General features: G+C 39.4%; 1 non-coding gene across 1 annotated transcript; it reads right to left on the bottom strand.

Annotated features, from left to right (window-relative positions):
- Positions 1–818: 818 nt before the first annotated feature.
- LOC137226910 (U6 spliceosomal RNA) lies at positions 819–922 on the bottom strand. Its single transcript, XR_010944602.1, has one exon. It is a non-coding gene; the product is annotated as a U6 spliceosomal RNA (small nuclear RNA).
- Between the last annotated feature and the right edge of the window lie 5,241 nt (positions 923–6,163).

The raw sequence follows: 6,163 nt of genomic DNA, 5'->3' as shown, positions 1-6,163 counted from the left end.
TTCCCTTCCTTTTCCTTTCCTTTTTTCTTTTTCTGGTTCTTCTCTACAACTTTCTCCAATTGTGGAGATTTTGCTGTTTTATAAGGAGTAGAGATCGTAGGCTGAGATTTTGGATAGCAGTGGTTCAGTATTTGCACATTGATGCAACCTCTATGTTCAAAAAGCAAAAAAAGATCTAGTATGGATAACATAAAATAAGTTAATAGTATAGCTGGACTCAAAATCAAGATAAATATCCCCATGGAGAAGACACAGAATGAGAATGCAGAACGCAAGGCTGTAGCCGTGGCCTTGTCGGGTTCTGGGCCTGAAAATGGGCTATTAAGAGACTGGGGATATGATAGCAGAGACTAGATATCCCACATGAGATGGGAGATCAGAGCCACGCTCACTTTCAAGGTTAGGTGCCAGGGTGGGTCCTCTTGGGTCTTGAAAAATATCTACTGCTCCTTGCTGCCTGGGGTGTGGCTTCTAAATTATTGTCCACCAGAGAGACTGGAGCATGGACACAGTCCTGAGATGGCAAATCTTTTCCTCCTGCTTCTCCTCTTCTTCTTCCTCTCCCCTCCCCTTCCCCCTCTTATTCTTTTTTTTTTTTTTTTTTTTTTTTTTTTTGCGGTACGCGGGCCTCTCACTGTTGTGGCCTCTCCCGTTGCAGAGCACAGGCTCCGGACGCGCAGGCTCAGCGGCCATGGCTCATGGGCCCAGCTGCTCCGCGGCATGTGGGATCTTCCCGGACCGGGGCATGAACCCGTGTCCCCTGCATTGGCAGACGGACTCCCAACCACTGCGCCACCAGGGAAGCCCCTCTTATTCTTTTAAATATGAAATGTTCCATGACTTTGCATGTCATCCTTGCACAGGGGCCATGCTAATCATCTCTGTATCATTCCAGTTTTAGTGTATATGCCGCATTTGAGACCACAGATTGACTTAAATCATCTGTGGTTTGAGGATAATCTATGATATCCCATGACTGCTATGGGATGGGTCCTGGGGGTGGGGCAGGAAAGATAACTACAAAACTTCCAGACAGGAAGAAGCAAGGTGTGGGGAGTTGGGGTGAGAAGAGAAAGAAATGAAAACAAAACCACAACACCTCTCACTTTAAGTAAGTCTGCAAACAAGTTTCAAACACTCTTTGTAGTAGGAGCCTCTAAGATGGCACCCAATGATCCTTGCCTCCAGGTGTTGACACACTTGTGAAATCACCTTCTCTTGAGTATTGGTTGGATCTAATGGCTAATGACCACAATGCCACACAAATCGTAGGATGTCACTTCCTTGATTAGGTCATAAAGTCTGTAACTTCCATCTTCAAGCTGACTCTTGATTTCTTGTCTTGTACACTTTGATGAAGCAAGCTGCCATGTTGCAGAGACCCACATGGCACGAAATTGAGGATGGTCTTCAGTCAACAGCCAGCAAAGGATTGAAGACCTCGGCTCAATGGCCCACAAAGAACTGAATTATGCCAACAGTCACATGAACTTGAAATGGATCCTGACCCAGACAAGCCATGAGGGGACCACAGCCCAGTCAATACCTTGACTGCAGCCTGTAAGAGACTCTGAAGCAGAGCACCCAGTTAAGCTGTACCCAGATTCCTGACTCAGAAACTGTGAGATAATCAACGTGTGCTTTTTAAGTCATAAAGTGTTGTAGTAATTTGTTATGCAATAATAAATAACTAATGCACATTTGGAAACATCTAATGCTGAGAAAGAACAATGAAATAAAACTTAGGACATGAATTCATTTCAGATGAAATTGACTTTATAGAACTGGCAATGTCTTTTTTTTTTTAAACATCTTTATTGGAGTATAATTGCTTTACAGTAGTGTGTTAGTTTCTGCTTTATAACAAAGTGAATCAGTTATACGTATACATATGTTCCCATATCTCTTCCCTCTTGCATCTCCCTCCCACCCTCCCTTATCCCACCCCTCTAGGTGGACACAAAGCACCGAGCTGATCTCCCTGTGCTATGCGGCTGCTTCCCACTAGCTATCTATTTTACATTTGGTAGTGTATATATGTCCATGCTACTCTCTCACTTCGTCCCAGCTTACCCTTCCCCCTCCCCGTGTCCTCAAGCCCATTCTCTAGTACGTCTTCATGACCATTTTTTTTTTAAATTCCATATATATGTGTTAACATACAGTATTTGTTTTCCTCTTTCTGACTTACTTCACTCTGTATGACAGACTCTAGGTCCATCCACCTCACTACAAATAACTCAATTTTATTTCTTTTTGTGGCTGAGTAATATCCCATTGTATATATGTGCCACATCTTCTTTATCCATTCATCTGTCAATGGACACTTAGGTTGCTTCCATGTCCTGGCTATTGTAAATAGAGCTGCAATGAACATTGGGGTACATGACTCTATTTAAATTATGATTTTCTCAGGGTATATGCCCAGTAGTGGGATTGCTGGGTTGTATGGTAGTTCTATTGGTAGTTTTTTAAGGAAACTCCATACTGTTCTCCATAGTGGCTGTATCAATTTACATTCCCACCAACAGTGCTAGAGGGTTCCCTTTTGTCCACACCCTCTCCAGCATTTATTGTTTGTAGATTTTTTGCTGATGGCCATTCTGACTGGTGTGAGGTGATACCTCATTGTAGTTTTGCTTTGTATTTCTCTAATGATTAGTGATGTTGAGCGTCCTTTCATGTGTTTGTTGGCAACCTGTATATCTTTGGAGAAATGTCTATGTAGATCTTCTGCCCATTTTTGGATTGGGTTGTTTGTTTTCTTGATATTGAGTTGCATGAGCTGCTTGTAAATTTTGGAGATTAATCCTTTGTCAGTTGCTTCATTGGCAAATACTTTCTCCCATTCTGAGAGTTGTCTTTTCATCTTGTGTATGGTTTCCTTTGCTGTGCAAAAGCTTTTAAGTTTCATTAGGTCCCATTTGTTTATTTTTGTTTTTGTTTCCATTTCTCTAGGAGGTGGGTCAAAAAGGATCTTGCTGTGATTTACGTCATAGAGTGTTTTGCCTGTGTTTTCCTCTAAGAGTTTTATAGTGTCTGGCCTTACATTTAGGTCTTTAATCCATTTTGAGTTTATTTTTGTGTATGGTGTTAGGGAGTGTTCTAATTTCATTCTTTTACATGTAGCTGTCCAGTTTTCCTAGCACCACTTATTGAAGAGGCTGTCTTTTCTCCACTGTATATTCTTGCCTCCTTTATCAAAGATAAGGTGACCATATGTGTGTGGGTTTATCTCTGGGCTTTCTATCCTGTTCCATTGATCTGTATTTCTGTTTTTGTGCCAGTACCATACTGTCTTGATTACTGGAACTTTGTAGTATAGTCTGAAGTCGGGGAGGCTGATTCCTCCAGCTCCGTTTTTCTTTCTCAAGATTGCTTTGGCTATTCAGGGTCTTTTGTGTTTCCGTACAAATTGGGAAATTTCTTGTTCTAGTTCTGTGAAAAATGCCATTGGTAGTTTGATAGGGATTGCATTGAATCTGTAGATTGCTTTGGGTAGTAGAGTCATTTTCACAATGTTGATTCTTCCAATCCAAGAACATGGTATATCTCTCCATCTATTTGTATTATCTTTAATTTCTTTCATCAGTGTCTTATAATTTTCTGAATACAAGTCTTTTGTCTCCTTAGGTAGGTTTATTCCTAGGTATTTTATTCTTTTTGTTGCATTGGTAAATGGGAGTGTTTTCTTAGTTTCACTTTCAGATTTTTCATCATTAGTGTATAGCACTGCAAGAGATTTCTGTGCATTAATTTTGTATCCTGCTAATTTACCAAATTCATTGATTAGCTCTAGTAGTTTTCTGGTAGCATCTTTAGAATTCTCTATTTATAGTATCATGTCATCTGCAAACAGTGACAGCTTTACTTCTTCTTGACAATGTCTTTTAAATAATATTTTTTTTGGATTTTCAAGGCGATAAATAAAGGGATGACTTCCATAAAAAAAGAATAAGAATTTAGGAGGCAAATACAGGTAGAAATGAAATAAGAATAGGTTGATATCAAAACAACCAATCTGAAATCTTGGGAATAAAAATATGCAAGTTGAAATAAAAACTCAAGCAACAAAATAAATGTGGGCACCATCAAAGAGAGAATTTGTGAATTGTAAAATTGATATGAGGTGTTTACTCAGCACACAGCAGGGAGAGATCAAGGCCTATAGTAGAGAATAAAGTCATTTGTCTCAACATTCTATCTAATCTGGGAAGAAACATTTTGAAAACTTTCCCAGTGGAGCTGCCTCCTATGCCCAAGCATTTCTTCCCACTACCCCTAAACTCATTCGCCTTGGACTTAAATTAAAGACACCTGGGTGGATTAAATTTCAGGCATCTTTTATCCTTGGGTGGATTAGTTTCCAGGCAGCTTTTACTCTACTAAAAACATCAGACTCTAAATTATCACAAAGCAAATGTCAGTGTTTTCCATTACAACGTTGAGTGAATATTGAGTTGCTTAAAATTAATTTGAACACCTCTGCTTAGATCAAATAAGAATTTAGTAGATTGTGCATCTGTTTCTTTTCTGGGGATGCTAACTAGCCAACACCACAGGTCTCTGTGAGTTAGGCTATTCTGATGACTGCTTTGGCTCCATTGTGGTAACCGTACTATCTTGTCTTTGGCAATTAAGTGACAGCACTTGGCCTCTGCTACCCCAGGACCCCATTATCTCCATTGCATTTAAGTATCTCATTTCAATGGTATCAGCTCCTACTGTAATTTCTGACCTGCAGAGAAAAGCAACCACAGAGTTCTTCAAGAATGCTGAGCTCCCCTCACAAATGCATTTCTCACAATCATGGTAGCATTTTTTAGCAATAGTGTATTTTTTATCTAAGATTTGTACATTGTTTTTAAAGACAATGCTATTGCACATTTAATAGACTACAGTATAACTTCTTTTAAACATCTTTATTGGAGTATAATTGCTTTACAATGGTGTAATAAGAAAGTGAATCAGCTGTATAAGAAAGTGAATCAGCTATACATATACATATATCCCCATATCCCCTCCCTTTTGTGTCTCCCTCCCTCCCACCCTCCCTGTCCCACCCCTCTAGGTGGTCACAAAGCACAGAGCTGATCTCCCTGTGCTATGTGGCTGCTTCCCACTAGCTATCTATTTTATATTTGGTAGTGTATATATGTCCATGCCACTCTCTCACTTTTTCCCAGCTTACCCTTCCCCCTCCTGGTGTCCTCAAGTCCATTCTCTACGTCTGCATCTTTATTCCTGTCCTGCCCCTAGCTTCATCAGAACCTTTTTTTTTTTAGATTCCATATATATGTGTTAGCATACAGCATTTGTTTTTCACTTTCTGACTTACTTCACTCTGTATGACAGACTCTGGGTCCATCTACTTCACTACAGATAACTCAATTTCGTTTCTTTTTATGGCTGAGTAATATTCCATTGTATATATGTGCCACATCTTCTTTATCCATTCATCTGTCAGTGGACACTTAGGTTGTTTCTATGTCCTGGCTATTGTAAATAGCGCTGCAATGAACATTGTGGTACATGACTCTTTTTGAATTATGGTTTTCTCAGGGTATATGCCCAGTAGTGGGATTGCTGGGTAATTCTATTTTTAGTTTTTTAAGGAACTTCCATACTCTTCCTCATAGTGGCTGTATCAGTTTACATTGCCATCAACAGTGCAATACAGTATAACGTTTATATGCACTGGTAAACAAAAAATTCATGTGACTCACTTCATTTTGATATTCACCTTACTGAAGCGGTTTAGAACCAAGCCTGCAATATCTCTGAACTATGCCTGTATACAGTACTAGTATAATAATAATAATCACACATTGATCACTTAATATGTATTGGACCTGTGCTCTGTATTTCTTTATCTATTATCCAAATCAAAACAAATCACACTTTTATGAGGTAAGGCACAGACAGCTAATATATATCATTCACTCTAGGATATTTCATCTTCCTGCTCTTGGATGATCCAAGTTGTCTGATTTCCATGTTATTTTGGGGACAGACTTGAAAGTATTGAAATGGTATTTTGGGTCCCAGTTGCTCACTGAGACCATACAGATGGTTTGTTTCAGTTTCATCAGCTCCATCTTTTGGTTGTATCCTGTTTACTGGCCAATAGCTGAGGCTTTAATGTGATGTTGATGAGGTTCAT

This window comes from Pseudorca crassidens, chromosome 6 (genome assembly GCF_039906515.1).
Source record: "Pseudorca crassidens isolate mPseCra1 chromosome 6, mPseCra1.hap1, whole genome shotgun sequence".
Classification (NCBI taxonomy): domain Eukaryota; kingdom Metazoa; phylum Chordata; class Mammalia; order Artiodactyla; family Delphinidae; genus Pseudorca; species Pseudorca crassidens.
Note: the sequence above shows the minus strand (reverse complement) of the source record. Positions and strands in the feature narration are given on the sequence as shown.